Source organism: Pinus tabuliformis, chromosome 7 (assembly GCF_031772625.1).
Source record: "Pinus tabuliformis cultivar Carrire ecotype Pingquan chromosome 7, CPIR1, whole genome shotgun sequence".
Classification (NCBI taxonomy): Eukaryota; Viridiplantae; Streptophyta; class Pinopsida; order Pinales; family Pinaceae; genus Pinus; species Pinus tabuliformis.
This window is the reverse complement of record NC_142293.1, coordinates 1388124640-1388137832: the sequence shown is the minus strand read 5'-3', so window position 1 is coordinate 1388137832 and position 13193 is coordinate 1388124640.

Genomic DNA, 13193 nt, shown 5'->3' with positions numbered 1-13193 from the left:
TGTAAACGGTAAAACTCCCTTCACCTGCTGAAGGATGTTGTGAACCGTCACTGGCCCCTGGCATGGGTTGCGCTTGGTTGGCAACGATATTTTGTTGCTGTTGAGTAGAAAAGGATTTGTAAGGAGAGCAGGTGCCTTACGAGAATCACTTTTAGCAAGGTAATCTGTGCATTCTTGAAGACACAGACAACGCCAAGTTACGTGGTCTTCAAGACAGAGTTTGCATGGATATCTGGTGCCTTTATCCTTTCCCGCATCAGTAGGCGTAGTAGCCTTCTATTTCGGGTTGGGCTGCTTGGATGACTGCTCTTCAGAAGGAGCGATCTTGTTCTTATTCTTTTGGTTCTTTCCACTGGATTTTTGTGTAGACTACACAAAGTTTATCGCAATGGCAGGAAGAGCAGTCGCTTTGGTAGAGGGGTCCACAGCTAGCTTGGCAATGGAACCATCGAGTTGTTTTATAGTGACCCCAGAGGTTGCGCTAACAATCCCGTTGGTGTGCGCTCCAGGGTGCTGAGTGGTGGAAGCATTGGGGTTACTAGGAGCATTGCGGATGATGTCGTAAAGACTACCAGACTGTGAATAAATCAAATTTAAGTGTTGGGCATGATGTATGGATTGGTCTTCTGTGACCGCACCACCTAGAGCAACATCTCTAGCGATTTTTGGGAGTAAGGACTTATAGAACCAATCCATTAAGAGAAAATCAAGGATGGTAGCTTTGACCAACCTCCGCCTACGTCTCCATTCATGAATATGATCAGAGATGTGGGTAGTAGTATCCTTACAAAATGAAGTAAGGAGTTATGTCCCAGTCTCATAACAAATAGGTAACTGAAAGTGCTTTAGGAACTCCATCACTAAAGCATCAAAGGTATTTACTGACACGCATGGTAACTCAATATACCATCTCGTGGCATTGCCAGTGAGGGTGCAGGGAAAAGGACGTTACCAGACACAATCATCCACCATAGAGTTTGAAACACACTAGAGATGGTAGGTGGTGATATGGGTGCCCGGATCCTCCCTATGTTTTCTATTGAACTTTGGAATTTCCGTCGGTATTTTATGCGGGATCGACAACCATTGTATGTTTTGGTGGATGGGGTTGCTTTTCAATTTGTATAAGTTGGGAATATCCAACGTTGCCAAAAAGGGTAGAGAGTTGGGTGCTCCTGACTCGAACCATGCGGAGGACAGACGACCTGAGGAGCTCTGTGCTCCTCCCATCATTTGGTTCCCTATAGTGTACATGGGTTGCGTGGTGTAGTAGTTGCTTTGCGGTACAGTGTTGTAGAGTGGATTTCCATGAGGATTTTGATACTGGGGTATGAAATTGCTCCCAGTATAAGCAGTGCCTCCTTGACTCATTTGAGTCTGTGAGTAGGGTGCCCCAATGGATTGGTTGGGAATCCCCTATGGATTCCCAACCGACACAGAACTAACCATATGGCTTTGATTGATAGAGGAACACTCATGTCAATCAACGACTATCCATGCATGCCTGAGAATGGAGGGGGAACTGTTACATTCCCCACTGGCATGTGCATATTGGGAACACCGCCAGATATCTGAATCTAGGGGTTGCAACTGTTCATTGGTGGCTGACCTTGTTGTTGGTAAACTAGAACCACACCCATAGTGCCACATTGAGTGTTATATGGACCACTGTATGTGGCACTAGTCGAAGGTATGCATTATGGCACCATAGGAGTGGAACCTGACATCTATTGGGTTCTTCTTATAAAGGGTGTTATGTGAGCTTCCTTACCTGGGACAAACAGGATAGCGGGATTCCACATTATCGGTGTTGTGATGACCATTGACTGGGGAAGTGGTAGAGGACCAACAATGTTGCTAAAATTCCACAACCCTTGAGTCGTCAACTGGATAGATGGGAAAGTTCCACCTACTGAAGAAGGAAGTACAGGTACCATGGGAACCACTATAGGGTCTGACGGATTTGTGAGCGAAGTGTTAAAGTGAGGAAGGAATCCTTCTGTGAAGAAATCCTCCGGCAAACTAGAATCGTCGGTCATCCACACAGATCCAGTGTGAGATTTAGGAGACTGATTCCTCGAAGATGAGGAATCTGAGTCAGTGGAACTCGGCGGATCTTCCATATTGAGTGGTGGAAGTCCTAACAATCATTTGGAGTGAACATGAGGGCAAGATGTAGCCATGATGATTGTTAAGTTTTACCAAATAGATTTTAATGTGGTATTCTTTAAAATCTCAAAAATGATAGCACTTAGGTACCTAAAAATAAAAAATACACTAAATATATCAATCAACAAACAGAGGGAAAGTACCTCATCTAATAAGCACTGATCACTGGAGATGAAACATAGTATCTTAATGAATAACAGAGAAGGATGGCAAAATGTATGGTTACAGTTACCTTAGAGCTTCACCTGAACCTCAGATTGAGGGGCCAAGTACTCTCGTGAAGATGAGCACCCTCCCAAAAACTGAAGACAAAGTAGATTCGTTCGTTTTAGGTACTAGGACAGCCTGTCATAGTCACCTTGTGTAAGTACCTAGAAGTTTTGGCCACTAGAGATACCTCAAATCACAAACATTACCAGGGGGAACATAGTCATAGACAACATGCTATGTGGGTAGGAAACCTGAGTCCCCGACTTAGTTTCGAAATCCCCGAAGGGACCCCTAGTACACAGAATGCCCAAAGGATTTGTAAGAGAAGGCGGGCTACCTTGAATTACAGTCTGATGTTGTCTTGTATCTCACTCTGTTGTTAGTGGAGTGGTCCTAGAAATATGAGTGCAGAAGGATTTTTCCCTTGTTAATGACACTAGTTTTGGTTTTCAACCTTGGGCAGTTCACTCACATGCTTATCCCAAGGTCCTAATCTAGCTAATGTTGGTTTGGTCAAAAGAGTAACTGATTGATTTATATGTAACTTTTAGTGTACTTAATTACTTTTCTTCGGTAGGGGTGTTGACGTATGAATATGGTGAGACTCTTGACTCAATAAACGATGCAGAACAATTCTCTGAAAAAAGATTTCAATTTCTTATGCAAACAAGTCTTATTCTACATATTCATCTTTTCTCATATTCATGGATTCATCTATGCATCTAAATCCATTCAAAACTTGCATAACCAAAATATTATTTTCCCAATATTTCGTAACAACTACTGAAAGCCAAAATGAAGCAGCTTACAACTATTTCAATAGAAGGATGAATACTATTTATCAGTCTTTCTTTCAAAAAAATGTATTTTAAGAGAGAAAAACTAAAACATTTTCCTAAAAATGAATTTTCAGGACACCAAATTTGTTAACATAATATATTTGCAGATCTTACTTTATCCCCTGAGACAAGTTTCACGCTCTTTTTCTCTACAGACTCTTCTAGAAATCATGGAAATGGGAGACTAACGCTCTATTTCAGTGTAAACAGAGAGTTAGTTGGGACACTAACACTCCCTGTACACAGGCACAGAGCTTTATAAAGCTCTGTTTAGCCTGGAAACCTGCATTAGTGAGGGAAATAGCTCAAACAAAGGGCGTTTAGGATAAATTTCTGAGGAGAATGCAAACTAGTAGGATGCAATAAGATAGTTGGTGGATCAGAAAAGGATTTGAAGAAGTAGGAAGCTCTTAGAAGAAAGAGAAGAACTGAGAGGAGTCTAGGTAGACCAGGAACTAGATGTATATTTCCCAATGGAGTTGCCAATTCTACTATGGGGTAAAATGCATGGTGTATGTAAGATGAAAACTGCCCTCAAAGGCCTTCCCAGAACCTTTGACAGACTGTAAGATTATCTGCAGGAGCTGCCAAGTTATGCACATGTTCATCTATCAAACATAAATTGACAAGGTATGGAAAGAGGATCACATTTAGTTCCTTCTAGATTTGTTTGGAGATCTCTATGTGGCAAGAAGAACTCCTTCAAGGCTGGCTCCATGACAATTCTTGCACAAAGGACAAGGCAAACCAATCATAGCATACGCTCTTGAAAACTAATGTAAGAATGCACAATAAACATATATTAGTGTATAACTTAACTACTCATCTCAACAAGCATTAGAATAAACAAATAAATTAACAAAACTACCGACACTATGGAGTAGGTAACACAACTCCAGTTCTATATTTATAATGGAAGAGTGATTACAACCATCCATTGTATCAGCCTTCCTTTGCCCCTTGTTCCTCTCTCTCTCTCTCTCTCTCTCTCTCATCTCACTTCTTCAAGTGTTTGACAATTTCGCAACAACTTAATGGGCTATCCTTCCAAATGCTCTGACCCCTTTCACAATGGCCCTCTCGCTGCTTATGTAGCAATCAAAATAGGGCTGCCAAGCTCCTCCTAGAGTTAATTACAGAAAAAGCCATGAACCTGCTATGTTTTCAAGCTTTTTCCCATTTGCCTTCATTCTCAAATTGGAATTTCTCCAAATATCTTGATTTTTGGAGTCTCCTTGCTTTTCTTGAGCAAATTTAGGGATTAATATCTAGATATTTATGAGCAGATTTGTAGGCTTGAACTTCTGAACTTCCCTTAGGTTCACTAACGCTCCCCCTGGTCTAATAACTTGAGTTAGCAGGGTGACTAATGCTCCTCTATGCTTGGTAACAAGCTTTATAAAGCAGGTTATCAGTGTGCAGAGAGTATTAGTGTGGAGTCAAGGCCTGTAATTGTGGTCTTTACTTTAGTCATCCTATCTTTCACCTCTGAGTTGATGAGGAGGTCATTTTGTCCTATAATAGTTTATGGGGGTGGGGGATGGTTAGAGGGAGGGTGGAGACCCCATTCGTTGTGCTGAATGCGCAACGACAAGATTTGAGGGAGGTGGTTAGGTCCCCTCTACAGGGTCCGGGATAGTGCCCATTGGAAAAAAAAAATGGGCACTATATTAGGTTGGGCAGACCTACCTATGGTTTTGTGCATGGTTTTCGCACATGGTTTTGGACGCAATGGTTTTCAGTCCATGGTTTTGGGCACGATGGTTTTCGGTCCATGGTATTGGATGCTTCAACATGTATAAATATGTATTCTAACATTAAAAAGAACATAATGAAAAATCAAACTGGTAGTCTTGGTTTTGGGATCCAGGGGGAAATCTCTGTGTATATGTGTTTTATGTGTTATGCTCTCGCATTATTTATTTTCTATGTTTTATAATTAAATGCAGGTAATTTTTGTACGGGATTAAAATCAATATTTGGTATCGGAGTTGTTTTGGCTTCAAGGGGATGCCTTTGTTGCTGAAGGGTTTCGCTCAGGCCTGTGGTAGACCCTATTCAGTGGGAGATCTGCAGGATTGATTATCGTGGTGAAAGAAGATGGTGAGTAGTACAATGATAGAGATCAATAAATTTAATGGTCAGAGTTTTGAGTTATGGAAACTCAGGATGAAGGATCTATTAGTGGATAAAGATCAGTTGATAGTGGTAGATCCAGGTACTAAACCAACGGGAGTGTCTGATGAAGAATGGAAGATGTTGGATCAGAAGGTAAATAGCATAATACGATTGTGTCTCAGATTCATTATTGCTAAATGTATCACGGGAAGCTACGGTGAAGGATTTGTGGGACAAGTTAGGGACTTTGTACCAATCTAAGTTTCTAGTGAATAAATTGTTCCTACGGAAAAAGTTGTATAACCTGAGGATGAATGATGGAGACTCGGTGACAGTGCATCTAAATGCATTTAATAATGTGGTAAGTCAGTGATTATCTATTGATATTAAAATTTCAAATGAAGATAAGTGCATCAGTTTTTTGTGTTCTCTAGCAGATTCATGGGATAGTCTGATTATTTCAATAGGTAGCAATGCAATTGCCTTGTAGTTTGATGAAATAGTCTCATCGTTGCTGATGGATGAGATGAGACGGAAAAATATGGAAAGCCAGAATGGTGATGCCTTGTCTGTACGAGGATGGTCCCAAAACATAAAAAAAATAAGTCATCGAGTGGGAGATCTAAATCTAGAAGGAGATCTAAATCTTGAGGAAAACCTGTAAAGGTGGTTTCTTGGAAATACCGGAAGGAAGGACACTACAAAGTGGATTTTAAATCTAAATCTCCTCACAAAGGAAAGAGATCTGATGATGCTCCTTCTGCAGACGTGAAAACCACCTCAGATGAAGGTGGGGATGTGTACTTGGCTTCTTCAAGTACACATGTAGATCATGAGGCATGGTTAATTGACTCATGTGCATCCTTTCACTTCACTCCCCATAGAGAGTGGTTCTGCGAGTATGGGAAATACGATAGTGGTGATGTCTTCTTAGGGGATGATTGGAGGGCTAGAATCATTGGTCGTGGAAAAGTAAAGTTGAAGTTGCAAGGTAGAAGGGTTAGAACACTTCCGGGTGTTCTACATATTCCTACATTGGCCAGAATCTGATTTCTGTAAGCAAATTGGATGATGCAGGTGTAAAAACAGTGTTCGAGAAGGATACTTGCAAGATGGTTGAGGGAGCACTGGCATTGATCCATGGAGTTCAGATTGGAACTCTTTACAAGCTGCAAGGTAGCACTATTGTTGATGGGTGCAATAGTTCTATGGATCTTGAAAGCAGAGCAGAAATCTTGTAGTCTCTAGAGAGAAGACCATGTTGTGGCATCAAAGGCTTGGACATATTGGAGAGGAGGCCCTTCGAATACTTCATAGTAAAGGTATGGTAGAAGGGATGAGAATAGCTCTTTGGATTTTTATTTCTATGAAAATTGTGTATATGGGAAGCAGAATCAGGTGAGTCTCCCCTCTAGTGGTAAGAGGGCAAAACAGATACTAGAGCTTCTTCATAGTGATGTGTTTGGACCTGTGAAGGTTCCATCACTGGGTAAGTCTATGTACTATGTATAATTTATAGATGACTTCTCGAGGAATACATGGATATCTTTCCTTAAGAAGAAATCTGAAGTCCTTTACAAGTTTAAATAATTTAAGGCTTTGGTGGAAAACTAGATAGAGAAGAAGAAAAAGGTGTTGATGTCAAATAATAGTGGAGAGTTTTGCAACAAGGAATTTGAAGAATATTGTATGAAGTGTGGTATAGCAAGGTAGAAGACTACTCCATACACACCAGAGAAAAATGGAGTTACAGAAAGAATGAAGAATACATTGATGGAAAGGGAGAGAAGCATTCTCAGTGGTGCCAAGTTAGGACAAGAATTTTGGGCAGAGGCTGTGGAGACAGCCTGTTACCTGGTCAACAGATTACCTTCATCATCATTGGAGGATAAGACTCCACAAGGGTATGAACTAGTAAGAAACCCTCTCTTTCACATCTGAGGGTATTTGGATGCGATGCATATATACATGTTCCAAAGGAGAAAATAACTAAGTTGAATAGTAAATCTGAAAAGTGCATCTTTATTGGGTATAAGGATTGTTTTTAAAAGGGTTATAAGATTTGGAACCCGGTGACAAGGAAGGTTGTGTAAAGCTGAGATGTGGTGTTCAGAGAAGTGAAAGATGTTATTAAACATGAAGTCTAACCAAAGGAACCTAAGAAGATAGAGTTTAAAGTTAAGGAGGAAGAATCAGACTCTACAACAGAGGATGAATTAGAAAACGAAGAGCCACAAACTCTGGGTGTGAGAAGATCAGTTTGAGAAAAAACGCAGCCAGAAAGGTATATTACATCTTCTTTCTATTGAAATTTTGCTTTATCTGTTACTAATGATGATCCAAAAACTATGAAGGAAGAATTCATAGGATTACAAACTCTGGAAAGATGCCATGGTTGATGAAATGGCATCTTTGCACAAAAATGAGGCTTGGGATCTAGTGGAGTTGCTGGTTGGAAGGAAGCCCATTGTCAGAAAATCGGTGTTCAAGAAGAAGACAAATGCGAAAGGAAAGGTGGAGAAATACAAAGCTTGACTGGTAGCAAAAGGTTATTCCTAAGTGTCGGGAATTGAATTTGGTGATATTTTTTCTCCTATTGCCAATGTAGCTTCTATTAGATTACTTTTATCTGTTGTTGTTGCTTTTGATTTTGAGGTAGAACAGATGGATGTGAAGACAACATTTCTTCATGTGAATCTGGAGGAGGAGATCTACATGAAGCAACCTGAAGGCTTTTCGGTGAAGGGTAAGAAATAATTGGTATGCAAGTTAAAGAAGTGTTTGTATGGGTTAAAATAGTCACCAGGGATGTGGTATTAGAAATTTGATACATTTATATGGGGACTTAGCTTCACCAGAAGAAAAGCAGATCACTGTGTGTATTTTAAATTAATTGGTGACCGTGTTATTTATCTGGTCTTGTATGTGTATGATATGTTGCTGGTTGGAAATGACAAAGAAATTATCTAGGATTTGGTGACCGATTGTCCTCCAAATTTGACATGAAAGATCTTGGTGCTGCAAACTATACTTTGGGCATGGAAATTAAAAGAGATCAGGCAAAGAGGAAGCTCTAGTTAAAGTAGAAGGAGTATTTAAGTATGGGGGATTTACGCAGTGCATTATATTAGATATCATTTTTGGGATTCAACTGCGTTAAGTAAGTCATTCAAACGTATGACCATTTCCATGAGAGGTAGTCGTAACTGACTAATTTCTCATGATTTTTGAATAGTTCACTTAGCACTCATTGCATCGAGTGATGCTCACAGGGGTGAAGAAGTGGATTGAAACTAGTGAAATGTGGAGAACGAATCACATAGCATCAATCATCACTTCCGGGGCTTGCATTGGTAACCAGGACTTCCCAGGAGGTCACCCATCCCAGAACTCCTCTGGCTCAAGCGCGCTTAACTGTGGAGTTTTTCCCACAATCAAGCCCACTTAGCTTGCTGTAGCAAAACCTTAGCAAGTATTGTGCCTCATGAATATTCAAGTGGTTATGTGTTTAATTTATTTGGGGGCAGTCGCAGTGCATAAGAAATCATTTTTGGGATTCAACTGCGTTAAGTAAGTCATTCAAACGTATGACCATTTCCATGAGAGGTAGTCGTAACTGACTAATTTCTCATGATTTTTGAATAGTTCACTTAGCACTCATTGCATCGGGTGATGCTCACAGGGGTGAAGAAGTGGGATTGAAACTAGTGAAATGTGGAGAACGAATCACATAGCATCAATCATCACTTCCGAGGCTTGCACCCGGTAACCAGGACTTCCCAGGAGGTCACCCATCCCAGAACTCCTCTGGCTCAAGCGCGCTTAACTGTGGAATTTTGCAGATGCAATCAAAATCTGTGAGCTCTGAGAATTTCTCTTTAGCAAGTATTGTGCCTCATGAACCATTCAAGTAGAGATCCCTTGACTCTTTTTGAATTTAAGTATGGGGGATTTACGCAGTGCATTATATTAGATTCATTTTTGGGATTCAACTGCGTTAAGTGACCTCCTAGGAAGTCCTCCTTCATTGTATCGACTACGCAGTGGGGGTTTTGAGGGGAGCGTTTATCCCCCCTCAACGGGATCCAGGGTAGCGCCGTGAGGAAAATTTCTTTTCGATCTTATATTAGGTTTGCGAACCTACCTATGGTTTTGTGCATGGTTTTGGACGCGATGGTTTTCGATCCATGGTTTTGGACACGATGGTTTTTGGTCCATGGTATTGGATGCTTCGGCATGTATAAATATGTATTGTAACATTGAAAGGAACATAATGAAAAATCAAGCTGGTAGTCCCTGTTTTGGGATCCAAGGGAAAATCTCTGTGTATATGTGTTTTATGTGTTATGCTCTTACATTGTTTCTTTTTTGTGTTTTAGAATTTGTATGCAGATAATTTCTGTACAGGGTTAAAACCTACATTTTGTATCGAAGTTGTTTTGGCTTCAGGGGGACACCTTTGTTGCTGAGGGGTTTCGCTCGGGCCTATGGTGTACACTATTGAGTGGGAGATCTACGGGATCGATTATCGTGGTGAAAGAAGATGGCGAGCAGTGGAAAGATAAAGATCGAGCAGAGTTTTGATTTATGGAAACTCTGGATGGAGGATCTGTTGGTGGATAAATATCAATTCATTGCTGTAGATCCAGGTACTAAAACAACGAGAGTGTCTGATAAAGAATGGAAGAAGTTGGATCAGAAGGCAAAGAGCACAATACAATTGTTTGTCTCATATTCTATATTGTTGAATGTATCAGGGAAGCTGTGGCGAAGGATTTGTGGGACAAGTTAGGGACTTTGTACCAATCTAAGTCTCTGGTGTATAAAATGTTCGTATCGAAAACGTTGTATAACCTGAGGATGAAAGATGGAGACTTAGTGATAGAGCATTTGAACGCATTTAGTACTCTGGTAAGTCAATTATTATATGTTGATATTAAAATTTCAGATGAGGATAACTGCATCAATTTGTTGTGTTCTCTACCAGATTCGTGGGATAATCTGGTTATTGCAATAGCTAGCAATGCAACTACCTTGAAGTTTGATGAAATAGTCTCATGAGTGCCGATGGACGAGATGAGACAGAAAAATATGGAGAGGCATAATGGTGATACCTTATCTGTAAGAGGACGGTCCCAGAATAGAAACACAAATAAGTCATTGAGTGGGAGATCTAAATCTAGAGGGAGATCTAAATCTCTAGGAAAACCTGTAAAGGTTGTTTGTTGGAAATGCGGAAAGGAAGGGCACTACAAAAGGGACTCTAAATCTAAAGCTCCTAACAATGGAAAGGGATCTAATGATGCTCCTTCTCTAGAGGAGAAAACAACCTCAAATGAAGGTGGGGATGTGTACTTGGCTTCTTCAAGTTCACATATAGATCATGAGGCATGGTTGATTGACTCAGGTGCATCCTTTCACTTCACTCCCCTTAGAGAGCGGTTCTACGAGTATGAGAAATACGATGGTGGTGATGTCTTCTTAGGGGATGATAGGAAGGCTAGAATCATTGGTCGCAGAAAATTAAAGTTGAAGTTGCAAGGTGGAAGGGTTAGAACACTTCTGAGTGTTATGCATATTCCTGCATTGGCCAGAAATCTGATTTCTGTAAGCAAGCTGGATGATGTAGGTGTAAAAAAAGTGTTCGAGAAGGATACCTGCAAGATTGTTCAGGGAGCACAGGTATTGATGCATGGAGTTTAGATTGGAACTATGTACAAGCTGAAAGGTAGCACTGTTGTAAATGGGTGCAACAGTTCTATGGTTTCTAAAAGTGGAGTAGAAAATCTAGTGGTCTCTAGAGAGAAGACCATGTTGTGGCATCAAAAGCTTGGACATATTGGAGAAAAGGGCCTTCGAATACTTCATGGTAAAGGTATGGTAGAAGGTATGAGTAATAGCTCTTTGGATTTTGATTTCTGTGAAAATTGTGTATATGGGAAGCAGAATTGAGTGAGTTCCCCTCTGGTGGTAAAAGGGCGTAACAGATATTAGAGCTTGTGCACAATAATGTGTTTGAACCTGTGAAGCTTCCATCACTAGGTAAGTATGTGTACTATGTGTCATTTATAGATGACTTCTCAACGAATACATGGATATATTTCCTTAAGATTAAATCTGAAAACTTTTTCGGTTTTAAAGAATTTAAGGCTCTGGTGGAAAACCAGATAGAGAAGAAGACAAAGGTGTTGAGGTCAGATAACGGTGGAGAGTTTTACTGCAAGGAATTTGAAGAATTTTGTAAGAAGTGTGGTATAGCATGGTAGAACACTACTCCATACACACCTGAGAAAAATGGAGTTGCAGAAAGAATGAACAAGACATTGATGGAAAGGGAAAGAATCATGCTTAGTTGTGCTGGGTTAGGATAGGAATTTTGGGTAGAGGTGGCGGAGACAGCATGTTACCTAGTCAATAGATCACCTTCATCAACATTGGACGATAAGACTCCACAAGAGTTATGGACTGGTAAGAAACCCTCTCTTTCACATATGAGGGTATTTGGATGCGATGCATATGTACATGTTCCAAAGGAGAAAAGGACCAAGTTGGATAGTAAATCTAAAAAGAACATCTTTATTGGGTATAACGATGGTTTAAAGGGTTTTAAGCTTTGCAAACCAGTAACAAGGAAGGTCGTGTACAACCGAGATGTGGTGTTCAGATAGGTGAAAGATGTTATTAAACATGAAGTTCAACCAAAGGAACCTGAGAAGATAGAGTTTTAGCTTAAGGAGGAAAAACCGGATTCTACAATAGAGGAGGAATTAGAAGATGAAGAGGCACAAACTTTGGGTGTGAGAAAATGAGTTCGAGAAATAAGGCAGCCAGAAAGGTATAGTCCATCTACTTTTTGTTCAAATCTTGCTTTATGTAGTACTAATGATGATCCTAGAACTGTGAAGGAAGCAGTAGATTTAGAGGATGGAAAACTCTAGAAAGAGGCCATGGTTGATGAAATTGCATCTTTGCATAAAAATGAGGCTTGGGATCTCGTGAAGTTGTTGGCTAGAAGCAAACCCATTGGAAACAAATGGGTGTTCAAGAAGAATACACATTCAGAAGGAAAGGTGGAGAAATACAAAGCTTAGTTGGTAGCAAAAGGTTATTCCTAGGTATCGGGAATTGATTTTGGTGATATTTTTTCTCATGTTGCCAAGGTAGCTTTTATTAAATTACGTTTATCTATTGTTGCTTCTTTTGACTTTGAGGTAGAATAGATGGATGTGAAGATAACATTTATTCACGGGGATCTGGAAGAGGAGATCTACATGAAGCAACTGAAGGCTTTGTGGTGCAGGGTAAGAAAGAACTGGTATGCATGTTAAAGAAGTCCTCGTATGGGTTAAAACAGTCACGAAGGACATGGTAACAGATATTTGATACATTTATACAGGGACTTGGCTTCACTAGAAGCAAAGCAGATCACTGTGTGTATTTTAAATTAATTGGTGACCGTGTTATTTATCTGGTCTTGTATGTGGACGATATGTTTTTGGTTGGAAATGAAAAAGAAGTTATCCAGGATTTGAAGACCCAATTGTCCTCCAAATTCGACATGAAAGATCTTGGTTCTGAAAACTATATTTCAGGCATGGAAATTAAAAGAGATTGGGCAAAGAGGAAGCTTTGGTTAAACCAGAGGAAGTATGTCGAGACAATACTGCAAAGGTTTAATATGCACGATAGTAAACCGGTGAAGGTTCCTATTCCTGTAGGCATGAAGTTATTTGTTGAACAATGTCCCAAGACATAAGAAGAGGAAGAGGACATGTTCTGTATTCCATATGCAAGTGCAGTCAGTAGCCTGATGTATGAAATGGTCTATATTAGACCAGACATTACGCATGCAATGGG